At 45.5% G+C, this 18484-nt stretch overlaps 1 long non-coding RNA gene across 3 annotated transcripts in view; it reads left to right on the top strand.

Annotated features, from left to right (window-relative positions):
* The window catches only part of LOC114017487 (uncharacterized), a 189356-nt gene that overhangs the window by 112904 nt on the left and 57968 nt on the right, over positions 1–18484 (top strand). For all 3 annotated transcript variants that reach the window (XR_003562566.2, XR_003562564.2, XR_003562567.2), the window contains exon 3: positions 16680–16749. This is a non-coding gene — a long non-coding RNA (uncharacterized LOC114017487). The remainder of the gene's footprint in view (positions 1–16679; positions 16750–18484) is intronic.

Here is an 18484-nt window from a genome sequence, read left to right as displayed (position 1 = left end):
CTCCCTGGCTCCACAGACAGCCACCCCGCCTGCTCCCCACTCCATGTGTAAATGGGTTGTGGTTTGTTGGATTCAATCCTGCTTCCTCTCCAAAGGCTCGGAGAAGGGGAGCCATGAGCATGGACTTTGCACCAGCTCCTCTATTTCTGATGTAGTTCCCTCCTGGCCCACACTCACAGTCCTTCAGGAGAACTTTAACTGGTATTTTCAGAGAACCTCTACAAAACTGGGGTGATTTCTTTCCCCTCCAGCCCTTGCTCAGCGTACCATGGGGCCATATCCCCACCAGCCCTGACCGCTCTGGTTCCCCCTCCCTTTTGTGAAGGGCGATCCCCACACATGCAAAGATCTCCCTACGATCTTCCCCATTGCAATTATTTTTGTCTTGATTATTTGAGATCATGGTCTCCCACAGATCCCATTGGCTTCAGAGTTACATGGGCTGAGAGCTTACAGAACCCTGATTTGGGGGGACTAACCCACTAATCTGTCCCCTGGTACCTCTTCTGAGCTGGCTCTGAGGTTTCGGAGATCTCGGTTTGCAGGAAACATGTCATGTAGACAGGAAGCTAACTTACTGCAATGTACTATATGTTTGGCATTAATTTAAATGAGAAACGCAAAGTTTAGTCACAGGTTTCTATGGATGGTGTCACGTTCCTTCCCAGCTGCCAACCTGCAGATCCCTTCTCCACTCTCCCCTTGCACCGCTGGTCTCTTGACACAACATCATCTACATGTGCAGCAGGGTAGGAACTGCATCTGTCACTGCCCAATAATGCTGAAAGCAAAACTCTTCCACCGGTGGTTTTGGGTTTTTTTAAGCTAGGAAAAACACTTGTGGAACAGAGTGCTGCTCTGGGGCTGGGTCTCCTCAGCACTGTCACAGTAACACTTATATGTCGGTTTTTTCCAGATTTTTTTTTTCGCTGACTGCAACAGGACTAAAAGATAAAGACAAAAAACCCAAGCCAACATTCCAAGTATTAACATCTTGTTTTGCAGATATTTTTTTCACATACACAAACCTTCAGAGACAGAAAGATGCATTTGCCAGTTCATAAAGATATACATTAGTCTTCATAAGTATAGGTTCAAGAAGTTGTGTCAGATCCTCCAAGTTTTTCTTACACCTACGACCATATTTCATCAATAAATTTGCTATCTAGACAGTACACAAAACTAAAATTGGACCAGCAGCTGACAGCCTGGGGACTGAGCTAGGGACTGTCAGAGCTGGCAGTGTTTGCTAATTGAGTTAAAGGCAAGACGTCCTTTTTCTTGACTGGGAGAGTCTGACACATTTTCTGGGGTCAGGCAAAATGGGATCCCCCCCCAGCTGCTTAGCAAAGAGCCTCTTTTTAAGCAGCAAGACAGGCTTGGATGCAGGTATCCAGAAGCTTGCATGGTTCAGACTGTGTTATTTGCTTTTTCACAGTCAATAGGCAATCATACATGACAACAAAATATTGGATCTCGCCCGCAGCGCCGTATAGCCTTTTTCTTTAATGTGCCAGCGCTGAGAAAGAAACTTCCACAAGTTGTGCAAATCACTGCTGGTCAAACGAAAACTTCGCTGTAGCATGAAATGTGAAGTGGCACCTTAGATACAACTAATGGAGCTATCATCGTCCTAAAAGTAACTCTCAGGGCAGCTTAAAGGGATTCATTTCCTCGCATTCAGCCTCCCTGTCTTGCGGGGACATTTTTCATGGCTTGTCTCTTAGTCCCCATTTGGAGTCGTTGTTAATCATCAGGCACTGGGACTTCCAGGCATGTAAGAGCATGCTTGGAGGAAAGCTTGGACAATGCATCATTTCAGGTGAGGATAATTCTGAGCTTATTACGACCTTGAATATACTGCAGATAAAAATACCATGCAGGAGGGTTTGGGAATCTGTTCTTGGAAGAAGAGTTCAGATCGGGCAAGATACCAGGAGTGCTGAAGTAGGCGCTGCAGGCTTGCAGGGTGCTGGGGAGGGCAGCAGAGGTGGAAATCCAGCACAGGTCAGCCTCTGCCTCTGAACCCAGTTCAGGGCTCACCCCAAACTTGCCCCAGCTCCGCCAGACCGACGCAGGGGATGGAGTCCAGCCACAGTCCCCCATCAGGGTCCAAACTCTGGTCCAGCAACAGTGGATGTGGCTTGACTAGCTCCTAGCCCATCTTTAGTATGCCAGAAGCCCCTTCATAAAGACAGGAACCTGACTGTGGAAATGGAAGCGGAAACATCATTACATTTTCAGAGTAATGAGCTAGGCTCCCACCCTGTAGCTAATTAAAACTGTGGAAGTCTTATTTCAGCAGTAATCAACCTAAATCTTAGCTACAAGCATAGCAAATATTTTTTTCAGTGTGCGTGGCTTTGCTTTTATGTTAGTAAGTGAGCAGGGGAGGAGACAGTGTGTTTTCCTCCATGGCAGAAGCTGTTTTGAGGTTATTCCTCGACTGTGCAGGTGATGCAGTTCCTACAGGGGCAAACCCAGTCCTTCTGCTCTTATTTAGGTTTGGAGATATTTCAGTGCTTCGAGGTTTCAACCTAATCTAGGATGGGTCGATGCTTTAAAAATAATGATCAGAAAGGTAGAAAAATAGGTAACTCATCTCTCTTGAGCTTCAAAAATGGGTTGGTTCAAATTTTAGGTACGTTGTTTCTTACTTCATCTGTGTTGCCTGCTCTCCCCAGCTGAGCCACATTAATGCAGAGACTGAGATTCCCTTCGCAGTATTTCTAAATGGATGGAGGAATCCTCCTGAGGCACACGTGAGGTGAAGGATATTTAAGAAAACCCTCAATTTAGCGTTCTAATAAGAATTAGGCATCCAGATTTCTTAGACAGCTTTGCAATCTCAGTCGTGAAGCACAAAGGGATCTTCTCCCCAGCTCAGGGGCACGACACACTTTGGACCAGGCACAGAAGAACTGCTCTGGTCTTCTCCACTCTCAGCAAATTATGGTTTTCTTCCTCAAAGGCTCTTAGTTTTATTTATATCATGAAATATGGAGTTGGGGAAAAAATCCTGATCCTTTAGAAAGCTGCAATACTGGCAGGCAGGCAGATGCTGTGTGTGTTCGTAGGGAAAAGAGAGAGAGACCTCTTTGCTAGATTTTGGGGAAAAAAAAGGCGTGTTCAAAACACTGAGCACACAAACGTGTGCACACACAAACCCTCCAGCCTCTGTGCATCTATTCACCAGGGGTTCAAATTAAACTCCAAATCGTGCAACTGTGATCTGTACAGATTAGAAATGGGCTTAGATTGCAATTAAGTCAAGGGAAGTCAAGAGCTTAGATAACGATTATCATTTTTTCCTATTTGGAAGAACCAAGGGGGCGAGGGAGGGGGAAAGAAAGAAAAAGAAGATGAAAACACACTATATCTGTGTGCATGCACTAATAAATTGCCATTAAACAGTTCCATCCTTATTGTACAAATGGAGATACTATGAAATATTTATAATTAGCAACACAATTTATTAAAACTACCCTATCTTGGCTTGGTGCTCTTTCACAATCAAATGCAGTTTGGGATTTTGCAGCCAACCATTTTTTAATCACCAGAGCACTTCATTTTTAGTAAATCCAACCCTAATTTTTGTTATCCCCTGCTGGGCTTTACTTGAAAAAAAGTTCAATTTGGTTGAGATCTCCTCAAAATCATCTCTGCTTAATGCCTTCCAGCCTTCTGCAGTCTGTCTGCCCATTTTGTACAAAACATACAAGCAAGCAGTAATCAGCAACTATACCCGAGTCTTGCATTAAATGTCAGGTTTGTGCTTTGAGATTTTCAATGTGCTTTTGAAAAGTGTGTAGCAGAATGCAGCCCCCAGAAAAAAGAGATATACAGCAGAAAAATAGTGTTCATTATCGGAGAGAAGTAAGTAAATGATAAGAGATGATTTAGAGATCCTGAATGTAAAATGCATGATCCAAACGTTCAGAAATTGACTGCTCCTAGACTATTAGGAGTTGAAGGTCACGCCACATGTCATTGGAAAGGTAATTTTCTCTAGATTTTGAAATAGGATCTCAGATTTGACCTATGCCCTCCGTGTCAAGAACATCTGGGCATCCTTAATACATCTATTCCTTTTACTTTTTTCGTTTTTCCTTTGTTCCCAATGCTAGAGGACAGGCTCTGGTTTTGAAGAAAAAGGAACTCCTGAATTTCAGTTTTAGTATTGCCATGGACTTGTCTGTGACCCTGGACAAGTCATTTCATGCCTTTTAGTCCCCCCTTGTCAGTAAGATGGATTTGGTATAGAAATGCCCAGATAGCTCATGCTTAGGTCTCAGTACTTGATTAATTAATGCTCGTAAGTTATTTTGTGATCTTCACATGAAATGTTACTCACAGTGCATGCAGATGTGTTTCCATTGGTTTAACAGGTTTGAAAATGAGATTTGTTTCGCATAAATAAAACAACTTTTTTAGTGTCAGTAGAAATTGAAATGCGATCCCACAGGGTGCAAAATAATATAAATAATTTGAAATACTTTTACCAGACACTTTCCACTACCTTTGGAAGCAGAATTAAAATCCCCTTGTCTTAAAACTTCTGCTTTTATTGGGCTTGGCTAGAAATACAGATGTTTAGTGTATCTGGAAGCCAGGACATCATTTTCTGAAGTCAAGCATTTAAAAATACAGTGCTCTTTGAAAAACACAGGTGCCTATATGCTTCATTTTCCCTCCTCTTCAGACTGGGAAAACTGAGATTTATCTATACAGACTAAAGGGAGAAAGGAGGAAGAGAAAGCAGAAAAGCTTCCAGGCAGTTCCTGCAGACACCTTTCCTTAATATTCTGAGACACCCTCTCCATGCAAGTCACAATTTCTGCTTCTGTGTGAAAATCCAGCTCTGCAGCATACTTGGATTCCTGATTTCCAATGAAATTTTGGAAAACTAGAGGTCAAAGCTGCTCCAAGGCTTGAATTAAAATCCTTTACCTTCAAAAAAAGCTCTGTTCACACCATTAGCAATGCTGTGGCATAAAGAGGGCAAAACACCCATAAAATAGATGTCTCCCCACGAGCAACAGCAGCATATCGAGAGGGGGAAACTCGCTCTGCTGGTGTTGGGCATTTGCTGAATGAAATCAGGGGAGGTCTGCACTGCTCATCAAACCTAAAATCATCAGTGCTTCACTCCTGCTTTAGCACCAGCCTTGTCAGGGTCCCGTCTGAAGCAGCACAAGCCTGGAGAAGTGCCGGAGCAGAGCCCCTGCTCCTCTAGGGATGCTCTTCCCGACAGCCTGGCATCCCCGTGCAGCCACCGGGCTCCTCTCCTCGGCTGCTGCCCCTTCAGTTCTCATTTCTGTTTATCTTCTTCTGATGAATGGAGCCCAGCTAATCGGCTAGATGGCCAGGATGCATGTCAGAACACACGTAAAAGGATTTAAATCCCTTTGCCTCCTTCAAGAATGCTTTTCCCGGCAGTGGGAAAGGGGTCTGTGCTTCTGGCTGCCCCTGTGATGCAAGAGAGCAGGGGGGTGGGTTGTGATCCTCGGGGGCAGAGCAGCTATTTGCAGACATGGACTCGGGGTTCATGTTAAATTCCTGGCTAAACATCCTGTCTAAGGTGAACTTAAAACCAAAGTCATCCTGCAAATACATCCCCCAGCAGGTTGAGACATGCTGTTGAGGATAATGTTAACTCCCTGCAGTCTCAGAGAGACAGGGAGAAAGCAGCTTATTTCCATATCTTAATTAAAATTTCCATTAATCCCATCTGAGGCCTCGTAACTTCAAAAACTTGGACAAAAAAACCCAACACTTATTTCTGATAAATATTTTGGACTAATTGTTCTGAGGTAGCAGACATCTCTTGCTGGTGAATATCAACTAGCCGTGGGTCTTGCATACTATTTAAATGCGAACCGCCAGGGTTTTGTTTGTTTGTCCTCTGAAAATTACTGAACATCTTAAATGCCAAAGATAGGAGGCACAGAGAGCAGACGCAGCGGGCTGAGCCGCACAGCCGCAGCCTGGGCAGGATTGCTGTGACTGCACACAAACACCGTTCTGCCGTTTGGAGGCTGCTTCTATGTCGTGCAGACACCATCCTGCAGGCTCAGAGTCCTGCTGCTTCCCGGGCATGGGCACATGCCAGGCAAAGGGTCTCAGAGCTCAGGACAACATCTCGTAAGGATGCTCTGTGCAATGTCCTTATTCTCGAAGGCAGGAGGGTGTTTATGTGAGAAGTGGATGAGTATCAGGGGTTTGAAAGCAAAACACATGGTTTCCTCAGCCAAACCAAGAGCCTAGAGGAACTGCTTTGGGAAGGGAAACGTGGGATCTGTGATGTGCATCAAGACAGAGGTGCTCATGTCAGTGGAGGAGGTCCCATTTGGGATGGGACCTGGCATTGCCTTCCTCTTCTGCCGCACCCCAGGGGCCAAGGGCTCCTGGGTTCCCCTACATGCAAAGCCTCCGTGTGGGCTGGAAAAGCCACCGCTCCCTCGGGCATGTATCAGGGACCCGGGTGAGGTCAAGACTTTTCCCTCCATGGAGGGAGATGGGGTGTCTCCTCCTTTAAACCAAGATCACAAGCAATACTTAAACACCCTCAGCCTTAATTCCACTGATTTTTTCCATCTTCCCATAGCTCCCGTGGCTTTTCCAGCAGTGACCCCAAACCTTCCTAGAGAAACAGAAGAGCGAGCACAATTAATGGCAGCTTCAATTGCCTGCCTGGCTACAGGAGACAGCTGAGAAATAGCAGCAAGTTTTAGAATGGGTAAAAGAAACAACACGGTGAAGGGTTTTCCTTGCTATTTCAAATCACGCTTCTGCCCTTTCCCAGGCTGACTGTCTCTGAAGTCTGGGGTGGAGAGGCTGGAGTAGCATTGTTGGTGCTTTTCATCAAAACAAAATCTAACATTTTGAATATTATTTAATCATTATTCAGTGCACCCAAGCAAAGAATTGAAAACATTGGTTGGGGATTGCCTGACAGCAGGACTTTGCAGCCGCTGCCCTTCAGCCAGGTCTATAATTAGAGCCTAATGGGGCACAGGACCCCTTCGCCCACCCCCAGGAGCGCACGGTCTGTATCTGCTCCAGGGCTGCTTCTCCTGGGACCCCAGCCTGCAGCTGGACTGTCACCTTCAAGCACGGCTCCAGGATTTTCAAGGATGGGTGGTTTTCTGTTCATATCTTTGCCAGGGGGTGAGAACAGAAACAATACATCGTGCCCCGCAGCAAATTGGAGTTGTGCATCTTAATTATCTAAAACCTCTGCTTTAATAAAGAGGAGCCAAGAATAATGGGTTTTTTACATATTAGCAGTATTTTCCATCCAGCTCATGACTAACTACCCCAGGTCCAGCAGCCCTGGAGTTGTGGCAGGGACACAAAGGAGGGTCTTTTTGCAGGGATTTGTTGTTTACCTCCTCAAACTCCTCCATGGGCAACCGGAAAGCTGCAAGTGAGGAGGAGACCCAGGGTCACCGTTCCCACACCTCTGCCACTGCAGGCACCGCAGCAAATTGTCGCTTCTGTGACAATCAGAGGAGCCTTCCTAATGCATTCACAGAAACCACAGCAGTAATGCAAAGAGATTTTTAGTGTTAAAGTGCTGGCTTTGATGAGGCGGAGAGAAGCAGGTGAGGGGAGCAGAGAGCCTGGGGGCAGAGCCAGCGGCAGCTGGGGGACAATCGCCCAGAGTCTCGACTGTCCATTTTGCACAGTGCTACGATCACAGGAGCCCAAAGCCCAGCTCTTACATCCCCTCTTCCCCCTCTGCTCACTTTCCTCGCTGCCCAAAAGCGAGACACTGGTTTGGGATAAGAAAATATTGATTTAGGCTTTGTGGAGTGCAGATGGGTCTGAGGATTGCACAAAAGTGGGAATCGGTTGTATTGGGTTTGGGCTCTTTCCCACATACAACTCACCCTTGTAGACAGCTTAACAAATGAATTTAATGATCTTCCACTTAATTTTAAACACTATTAATTTAGTCTGTGGAAAGAGGCATTTATTACTGTTTGAATGCGTGCAGTGGTAAGCAAAATGCATCCAGGTTTCTGCTGGGCATTTGGAGAAGCACAGAGAGGGCTTTCCAGCCATGGTGCTGTGTCGCACAGGATTAAACATGTGCAAGGGCTTCTCAGATGCATAGGTGAGAAGTGAGCCAGGTAACCAAGCCGAAGCTGAAAGCTGCAGTGGGAGGATGGGGTGGAAATCAGCACAGGTCATCCAGACCTTCTGCTGGGGCAAGGCTGGGGATTTGTGTGTAACCTCCTGTATGGCACGGCTGTCGGCGTATGGAAATGTGAAAGGGAAGAGCTCCTCTCCGGCTTTGCACTTACCGTGTAAGTGGCAGCCAAGGAGAAGAACAGCCATAATTAAACCGTGATGTTGAGCCCTGGTGTCCCTTAGGTAACATCTTCAAAATGAACTGAACATTGAGAATGGCAAACTGCAAGGGATGTAGTGACAGATTCTCTGTGGTCATAGATCACCTCTGAGTGACAGAAAATTGGACACAGATCACGAGGAAGGCAGGAGAGAGCACTGGGGAGGGGGGAGGACAGGGAGAAAGCAACCATTCCTAAAACGAGCCTAAAATCTGCCTGGTTGCTAGGGAAGTGGGACTCCTGGTAAGTAATTTCAATTTGTACCTATATTTATAACAGTATGAAGATACGTTTTATAATCTGTGTAATAAAGAACCTCATCAGCAACTTCTCAGAGAAACTTGTTATTACGGAGAATGACACTCTAATTGCCTCCAGACATTTAGCTTGTCTAGTGAGTGAAGTAACCTGATAAGCTATTGAGCTATTAAGTGATGTAGAATCAATTAATGTAGTTAGATAAGAAAGTAATACCCTACCTAGGTAAACTAAGTAGTATGTGTCAAACTAGTCACTGTTAATTCAGGTCCAGAAAAGCACAGTAGACCCATCTAATTCCCAGTAACCTTCATAAAATTGAAGAGGTTATGTTCTGACCAAAGAAAACTAGTTTTCCAAAGATCATTTGTGAAAATAAAAAGACAAATTCATAATACATTACCAGGGTCATTTTTTGAAGAATATTTTCCATACTTTTGAGATATAAACAACTGAATAACAGCACTGCAGAGATGGTTAAATTATAGGCACTGACTTTTTGAGTTTTGGGAAAAGAGAGAGACGTGGGGAAAACACTCCGTGAATTCCCATGCCTGCATGGGAATGCACAGGGGACTCAGATAACCAGGCGTGCGATTGCCTGTGTCACCTCACACATGTGCAGGCGTGCACACACGGCCACGGAGGACAGCGTACACATAACCGGGAATGTCTCAATATCCTTTTCGCTTAACAGCAGAGCGGGCTTGCATGGCGTGGGGAAGTTGGGCTGTTAGCTCCTACGGTTGACGTACAGACAAGGTGACAGATAGGGAAGGGTCACGGTGCCTTGTGTAGATACAAGCAAGAAATGTGTGAGGACCGAGTTCTAGTTCCAGTTAATTTTGTCCCTGTCTGATCTAGCTTCGGGTGTGATTATCTGGAGTGTGTTAGAGCAGAGGAAAGGAGAACGGGTGAGAAATTATCATCCTGTCTGTCTCGCTGCTGCTGCAGGTTTCCTATCCTGATATATTGTCTCTCCGGTTGGGGAGTGCGGAGGGAGGTTAATGAATCTTAAAACATTTGTAAGTGGCACAGTGTAGCTCCAAGCAAGCCGGGGTATGCGTGAAAGCGAGTGCGAGTCCCCAGGTCTGCATCGCTGTGCTAATGTGGTGCTCAACAAGAGCTAATTAGCCCTACCTGGGAGTGCACAGCACCGTGGGGACACGGCAGCACTGCCGGCACCGGGGCTGGCTCTGCCGCCTCCAGCCCTGCTGTCTCCGCCTGCCTGGTTTGGGGGACTTTCCTTCCATCTCCTCAAGTTTTTGTAAAAAGATGCTTTCAGCTATAAAATTACAATCTGATCTAGGTCTTGCTGTAATGGGTTGTTCTCATCCGTGTCTCTAGCCTGTCTAGTTATGTGCAGTATAACATATATTTATATATGCACACACACACACCTTGCTGCAATATTTGGAGACCCCTGGAGTGCATGGGCCAGGGTTTAAGACAGAGTCCAGGAACATTTGAAGACCTTCTCCCCAAGATCGGGTCCATCATGGAAGGGGTGTTATCATGCACCTCTCCCATTTGTACAGACTCTTTGCTCTGCTGAAGGGCTCAAGGCAGCGTGTCAGAGGTGGGGGAACACCCCCAAGCCCTGATGGCACAGTTGGCATTAGTATAACCTGCCATCGTTAGGTACCAAACATGTAAAGTTCCTCAAAATCCTTGGAATGGCTATTTGCAACTTTGGAAACTCACAATCCTTTGGAAACCTGAGCCTAAAACTGTGGGGGAAATGGCAAACTCTTGCTGGAAGCTTTATTACATTGTGGATGATCTTATGGCAGAAAAATATTGGGGAAAAAAATAACATTAACATCCCTAAAATGCCTGCCTTCCAGCCCGTGACATGAGGTGTAGCTGCATAGTAAGCGTGATATTTCTTCTGTAAAAGACCACAGCAGTTCTCTATGGACCACAGGGCAGAAGTAGAAGACCAAATCGGCTGTGTTAAATGCAGAAAAATAAAAATATCATTAGCTAATATTCTAGTGCTTCAGCTCTAGCATTTAGATGTGGTTCAGGATTTGAAATTTGAAATTTTGTTTCTGGTCTTCTATAAACAAGAACAACGCAGAGCCATCTGAACTGATTTGCTTAATGTGCTGTTCAGCATTCACAGCGTAAATTGAATTGTTAGCCTCTCTGTCTTTGCATTTGAATGTTTTGATTCTAATATTACCAGCAGAGCAACCTTCCCTAACTGAATTGTTCTCGCAAGTAATGCTGATGCTTTGCACTCCCACTCAATTGATTTCATTGTGGCTACTGACAAGAAGGTGCCTGTTAGAGTGACCGAGTTAGGACCAGATGAGAGAGTGACAAATCAGAAATATCTCATTGTTCATCAGTGTTCTTTATTTCAGAAATTATTTTTTTTCACCAGTTACTCACTTCCTGCACTTCTGACAGGGCTTGCAGTTGCTTTACACAACTTCTGTGTTACCCCCTCATTGAAGCTGTACAGGAACTAATCCTGTTACATGACTGGGCTTTGTGCTACCACAGCAAAGGGTGCTGAGGACCTAGCCTGGATGTGGCTGCCCCTTTGCATACAGCACAGAAATGTCCATCATGAAGCCTTCTTGCAGCTGAGCATCAGCCCCATGACGCTCATGTGTCTGCACAGTCCTTGGTGCAGTACTGGGAGAGAACCCAGCTCATCCCATGCCTGCTGGAGCAGATTGTCCACACTGCTGGAAACCAGCATCTTCTGGGGTGGTTGAGCTTCTCCCAAGTCAGCTCTGGGCCCATATGGAGCCACTGTAGCTCCAAGAAAGATATGGATGGACAGACAGATGGATGGATGGATGGATGGATGGATGGATGGATGGATGGATGGATGGATATAAACATAGATATATAAAAATTACTTGTTTTCAGTACATTGGATCCAGAATAACAGAGGGTCATGCAGCAGCATGACAGCTGTGGACTTCTGGAGAGTAGTTAATGGCAGGAATTGTTCAGAGGGTCTGACACCGCAAGACCTTGTTAGGCTGATGTTTTAGCACTTCTGTGGGGAGAGGGATTTCAGTGTGTCTCTGATGCAGACATTAGCTGGTGCCTGGGTCTCTGTAGGTTGGATCTTGGTAGCAAACGAGTGTGGGTGCAGCAGAGACCACCAGGGACCAGAGCCTTGGGGTGGAGAAGGTGGTAGTGGAAGTGGCAGTACAACCATACTCATCAAGAGCTGAGAAGCAAAAGGAGGGGATTTACAAAAGCTGTAGAAAACAGCGTGGAAGACTGAGTATAGTGTTTTGGATATAACAGCAGTGAATTTGTCACTACTAGATCTCAGCAAAGTTTCTCTGGTAATAGAGAAAGGGAAAGGCAAGACTTGGTGCAGGCATCCTTTGTACACTAGTAACTGTTGTTAGCTACGTGGGTTTTAGTCCTTTCCAGAGTTTGATGTTGCATATGTAGACAGTTGCCAGGCAAAATGTTTGCTTACACTGAAATTTTCCATTTGCTGCTAGACTTCAGGCAGGTGAGTGCAAACTGTTCTTCCTGCATCTCAGGATTTTGCATCAGTGTGATCACTGTGAACCTTCTAATTTCTTTTCCTGTAAAAAACAGTTTGGCAAATCAAAGTGTCTGTTCAGTTAGTCAGTAAAAACACCTAGGCACCACGCAAAAAAATACACAGGCATAGAGATGGACTCTGAGCTGGCTGTGCCTCAGATTAGATACTCAGTGATGAGGGGTACTGACCATTGTTTATTTTGTCTTGTCTGCATTGAAACAGAACTGTCATAGATGACTATAGAGGGAAGAATAACACACACACATTTTCTAAGTACCTTTATTTGCACAAATTCCTTTGCCATATTTTCCAACATGGTAAGACGGTGGCCATCAAGAGAAATTCAGAAATCCAGCCACTACTAAGAGGATGTCAAATGGCGGGGGTGGGGGGGTGAAGGGAATCAGAAAGAGAGTGTTTGTACTTTGTAGGGTAGAAGTTAAGGAGACATGATTGTGTTTCTTGCCTTTCAAATAATTTCCATTTTAAGCCAACAATCCTTATGGTGGGACAGCAAGTAGGAGGTAAGGATTTTCCCAGAGAAAGATTTTTAATTAGTTTGAAAAACTGGTAAATTTTGAGACATTCACCCAGATTGGTTTATCCACAATAAATAATAGCAATAAACTCTCCCCCTCTACTTACATCTTGCATATATACAAGCACACGCAAGCCCAGGTTAGCAAAACCACACGTTCTTTTGTTCTCTTTGTTCCCTTTGTTCACTGTGCAGTAATGAAAAATGACAGCCATATTTATTGTAACATTCCTCCAGGAATGCAGAGATAATTACCTGCCCTTAGCATGGGAGAGGAGAACGAGCGTGAGCTCCATCTCCTTCCAGCTCCCTGGAATCCGACCAATGCATTGATGTGAAACATGAAGTGGAGGACATCGGGAGCAGAGATCTGCTGCCTTGTGAGGTTGTTTTTAGGGTTCAGGTTTTTGTGTTTTGCAAAATAACACCTGAGAAGAGCTCAGGCAGCTCTGTTAAAAGGGGATTGCTCTGAATTCCACCGAAATCCTCGCCAATTTCTAAAGAAAAGGCTTCTGCATGTTCACTGGAAGTAGGCTTGACTTTGTTGATAATATCACCATTTTCATGTGGACCCTTGTAGGGTCTGCCCAGACCAACCTGGCTCCAGCCCTGGCTGGTTTAGCACTCAGTGAGTAACTCTGCTCTCCATTATGATGACCCAAATGTCATCCTATCTGCTGTAAAGTGGGGTTGTGGTGTTTCTGAAAAGTACTAGATTAATAGGCATTGGAACTGAAAACCTCTAACGTAAACCAAAAAAAATGTGCGTTTTGGAGCTGTAAGAGCACGTGTGACCTGGCTCCTGTTCACCCTCCCGGGGTGTATGGTGGTGGTGAGCTCAGCCATAGTGCTACAGGCTGTGCACAGGGAGGGAGGGGGAATGGAGCCTGCCTCCCCCCCCACACGGTGTGAGCCCCAGCACCCTGGGAGCCCCTGCTCCCCGCTCTGCCCCTGCTTCTTCGGGGAAACACCCGTGGGTGAGCACTTCCCCATATCTAAGATCCAGAGCAGAAAACTGGGGGGAACCCTATTGCTTTTAGTCCTTTGTTCAGCAAGGACAACCCATCCCAATGAGGTCTCCAGGCAGGTAACTTGGTGCCTTCCCATGGTTTTTTATGATTATTTTCCAATATGCGTTCCTGTTTAATAGGAATTTAAAAGCAAGACCTATTTAGCCTTTAATAAGAACAATCTTTTCATATCTTAGTATTTTTGTCCTCTGCATTTATTTCCTCACTAGCTGGGATTTTTCAGGCTGATTATTTTTTAAGGTATTAAAAATATAATCCACATGATATATTAAAATATAATTAAGACTGTTATCATATTTTCAGCAGCGTGTTATGCCTAGGGAGATTTTACAAGTTCAGATACATTTTTGCATCACCCACACTAGTGAGGGAGACCAACTGGCCATTTCTAACACTTTTTACTGATAGGAAAATGGAAACAAAAAAAGAGGGGAAGGGTTTTTAATGCTTCCAGGTGTTTCACCTTCACATCATTTTCTTTCTGATCCAGACCGTCTCCCAGTGGTGCAACAAAAGGAGATAAAAATGAAGTTCATAGCCTGGATTACCATGTTTTTCAGGTTGTGATAAAGAAGCCCTTGGCACGGCAGCGGAATGGGGATGTGGGTGGCCCAGGGGTGCAGGGCGGTAGGGTTTGCATGGCCTAATCCTCTGCCCGGGGGGAACAGCACAGCCTGTCCATGGCAGAGCAGCTACTTCTGGGGTGGGCTGGGGGGCTTGTGGAGCTGGGATGTGGTTGCGATGCAGCCTTGCAAGTGGGAATGCACAGATTAGTGTGGCTGTGCATTCAAGTGAGTCCTTCTGGAGACCTTTCTGTGCTTGGAAGGAGCTCTTCAGCTCTTCACCTTTGCTTCATGACTCAACACATCACCTTCCCAACCTGGGGTGGGCAGTTACTGCAGAAGCCCTGGTCGTGGGTGTATGTTGTGATTGTGCCCTGATGGCCAGCTGTAGGCTGGATCACTTTGCAGGACATGGTGGGCTGAACCCCTCAGACCCCCTGCCCACCCCTCCTCTCCATCTCTTGACCCCCCAGTGCCATTCTTCAACCCCTGGGTGAGACAGGGAGCTTGGCAGAGGCTGGTATTCATGACGGCGTGGCAACGAGCCAGCATGTGGGTGACGCCTGGCTTGCAGTGGGAGGTGGTCATGACGCACGGCTTGCAGAGGGAGGTGGTCATTCACTGCCCAGAGGGGCCAGCAGGAAAATTCCTTCATGGGGAGGAAACGGGAGGAATCACCATTCACACGTGGATCTTGAGCTGGAGGTGTCTTGGTGCAAACAAGATTGAGTGGCTAACAGGGCTTTTTCGGTGGAGGGCTCTCAACCTCTCATCTTCTCTAGCCCATACCCAGAAAGATTTGCACTGGGAGAGCTGGAAACCCATTTTTTCCTCAACTGCCCACAGAGAGGTGAAGGGTTCAGAAATGGAGGGTTTGGTGGCTGAGGGGTGAATCAGGGGGCTGTCATCACAAATGGTACTAGTGCGGGCAAGGAGTTAAACCATTGTGGCAAAGTCTACTCACAGGAGAGTTAGCAACAGGAAAGTAATTGAAAATAAATATAATCAAAGTGCCCAAGTGTTTTAGGAACTTCATTCTCTTTATTCCTCCTCTCCCCTTTTCCCCCGTGCCCCCAGGAACTACTGATGTTCCCACAGCTCATATTTTCAGTAGTCTTTAAGCAAGTGTTTAATGGGATTTATAAAAACACCTGAGCAGGTTAGATCGGTTATAATTCCCACTGATTCCACTGACCTCTCTGTAGACGGGACACAGCCCCCTGTATTGCACAGGCTTACTTGAGACTACTATTCAAAGTATGCTGGAAAATATTAGCCGTATCAGATTTGTCGTTTAAGTTCTGGGAGGTGCCGTCAGAGTTGGACTGATGCATAGAAATATAAATAAACATAAGGGTGTCTCGGTACCTGCCTCTGCGTGTGTGTGTGTGTGTGTGTGTGTGTGTGTGTGTGTACAGTCTTTATTGGCGACTGAAAACCCACTGCCTGCTCTTTGGTTTTCCATTTTAGCTGGCCTATTATCAGAGATTTCTGGAGTGTGAGTTTCATAAGTAGAGGTTATCATACATTGCAGGCCATCTCTCCTGCTGGGGAGCAAAATGAAGGTTTGATAATGAGATCGCCCAAAGGCAGATAAGAGCTCTAGCTTGCTGAACAGTCCCTCAAGGTTTCCTGTGATGGCAAAAAAGAGGCAATGCAATTTATTATCCTTCTCCCCTTGTACCTTCCCATTGTTTGAGAAGTCAAAGCAGCAAAACTATGTGCGTTCAAAATAAATAAATTAATAACCAGAGCAGGAGACCCGGTGTGTTGTTATTTTGCTCTGAAGAAGGTCTGTGATTTGCTCTAACACCACGAAGGAAGTCTCTGAACTCCAAATCCTGAAATTCCATTTAAAGGACAGGCTCTCTCCCCCGCTCCTCCCGCCTTCTCCCTGCTAGGATGGATATTCTAAAATTGAGTCAAGTGCTTTATCTTGATAGAGGATGGAGGATGGCTCTGTCACCGCTGCCGATAACCTTCCCATCTCCAATGCTGTTTGCTCTTCTTTCATGCTAAACGCTACAAAGTGCATTACAGTAAAGCGAAAGGTCAGATCTAATCCGTAAAACACGGAAGATTCAGAGCTGAAGTTGCCACATCATTAAGTCACAGCATCTTCATGCTTATGTTTTCTAGCACATATGGTATATAAAATCACCTAGTGTTTCACAACCCTCTTAAATAATTAGGCACAACAGGGTTTGCTGGGTGACCACCTGGATAAAGTCAAAACAGTGGCATCTGCATCAACCAGATGGGAGTCTGCTCTTCGCTGCCATCAGGAAATGGACAGCCAGCTTCCACTCGAGTGAACCAAAAGCTGCCTGCTTCCAGATAAGAAAGGGAAAGGACAGTTTAGGGGAGAGCGATAAATTGTCTTCCTTCAATTTTCAGGTCACTGAGGCTTTACTGAAACCAAAAGGAAGAAATCCTGTTCCCCAGCCTGGGAAGCAGCAGGGAGGAGGTAAGGTAAATTTGTATGTAATCAGCAAGCCGTGTACCTGGCAATGGTGTTTTGAAGGCAGGTTGAACAAAGGCTTATATTTTTATTTGTTTCTGTCATTTAAGAGGAAAAAAAAAACCTGGGGGAGGGAGAATATTAGCAATTTAGCGTGAGGCTCCATTAGATCAAATCAGTGCCAATGATAGTCACTTATTTCCTCCATTTCATAATGATTTACTCTATAAATTAATGTCCGCCTATTTAAACATACTCAGTGATTCAGCTCTGGGTACCATGGCAATATGTGACAGGGAATAGGGCTGAACCCACCAGTCATATGGCTCTCCGTGCTGTCATTATGCTATATGTGTGCCGGTAATGGGGGGCTATGTGAGAACGTAGACAGATATTATGCAAACATATACTGACTTAAGTATCAATCTGTCACTGGTGTAACTCATTGTAATGGCTCCACCAAAGTCATTACAGAGTAATATGCATTACAGCATGTTAAACATCTATCACGGGTGGAGGTTCAGAGAAGCCATGAGGAAGCTATAAGAAGCTACCAAACCCAGATCTGGAAGATACTCAGATGTAAGGTTTTCAGTTCAGCTAATCCCTGGCAGAGCATTCCTTTTCCCCACGCCCCTTCCACTCCAAAGATGAATCTGAAAGAAATATCTTACAGCTTTAAGAAGAAAAAAAATAAATAAAGAAAATCCTCCCGAGCTTGTATGTATGAAGCACACGCAAGGTAACTGCAGCAGTTGAATTCCCATCTTTCTTGCGTAGACATACACACAGACGCAAATGGGGTTTGATGGTGGGAAAGCTTTAGCCTGGCTGTGCTACACAGCGGTTTTGGTATGTGATCCCCTCTCTTGTTACCTTTAGAAGTCACTCAGCCTGATTTTGTGGTACAGAAGTGGAAGGAGGATGTGACCTCTGCGTCCCTCTTCAGCTAATCCATGTCCTCTCCCCTGACACGCCTGGGTAGCATATTAGCACATCCATAACCCAGCTCAGTCCTTTCCCTGGTACCAAATTAGCTTGGTTAATAACTACCAGGAGTCTTCAGCCTGAGGTTTTGCAGTGGGTCATTCCTCTTTCTGATGAGCAAGATGCTGTTCAAGACCAGACACGGTAAGATTCCTCTTGGACAATGCCAGTGGCTTGGGTTAAGCTCTTCCCCTACCCTGCATTTTTTGATTGCTTTTCAAAGAGCGGTGCTGCGGCGCTGGCTCAGCAGCCTGAGGTGGAGAGAGTGTCTGGCGTGGGCAGGTGGGGATATTTCATTGTTCAGTGCAGGCTTGGCTATTTTGATAGCATGATATACGTTCTTCAGCCAATCCAACGGATTAGCAAAATACTCCGTTTAAAGGTTAAATAGCTGATGCTCCATCAACATGTATGGGAGGTGACACACAGATCCAGAGTGATCCAAAGCGATTGGATCAGTCTCCAGCCAGCTGGGTGGTGTAGCCAAGGATAAATGCAAGTGCACAGATATCTAAAATGAGTTTACCCACTGTGTACTGCTCAGCCTGGGCACTCAGCGGTGCATTTACTCACTTTTTTGTGTACTAAAGCAGTACTGATACAGCTCACAGCATCCTCAAGCAGTTGTATAGAGGGTCAGGAGAGAGGCTTAATAGACTGAAGGTGCCTGAATGCAGTGTTACAGTAAGTAACCCACTCTCTTAAAAAGAGAGACTGGTAAAAGAAAAAGCCCAGGGAACACTGGATCTGTTGT

The sequence above is a fragment of the Falco cherrug genome, chromosome 10, assembly GCF_023634085.1.
Source record: "Falco cherrug isolate bFalChe1 chromosome 10, bFalChe1.pri, whole genome shotgun sequence".
Classification (NCBI taxonomy): domain Eukaryota; kingdom Metazoa; phylum Chordata; class Aves; order Falconiformes; family Falconidae; genus Falco; species Falco cherrug.
The sequence above is the reverse complement of the archived record's forward strand: the minus strand, read 5'-3'. Positions and strand labels throughout refer to the sequence as shown.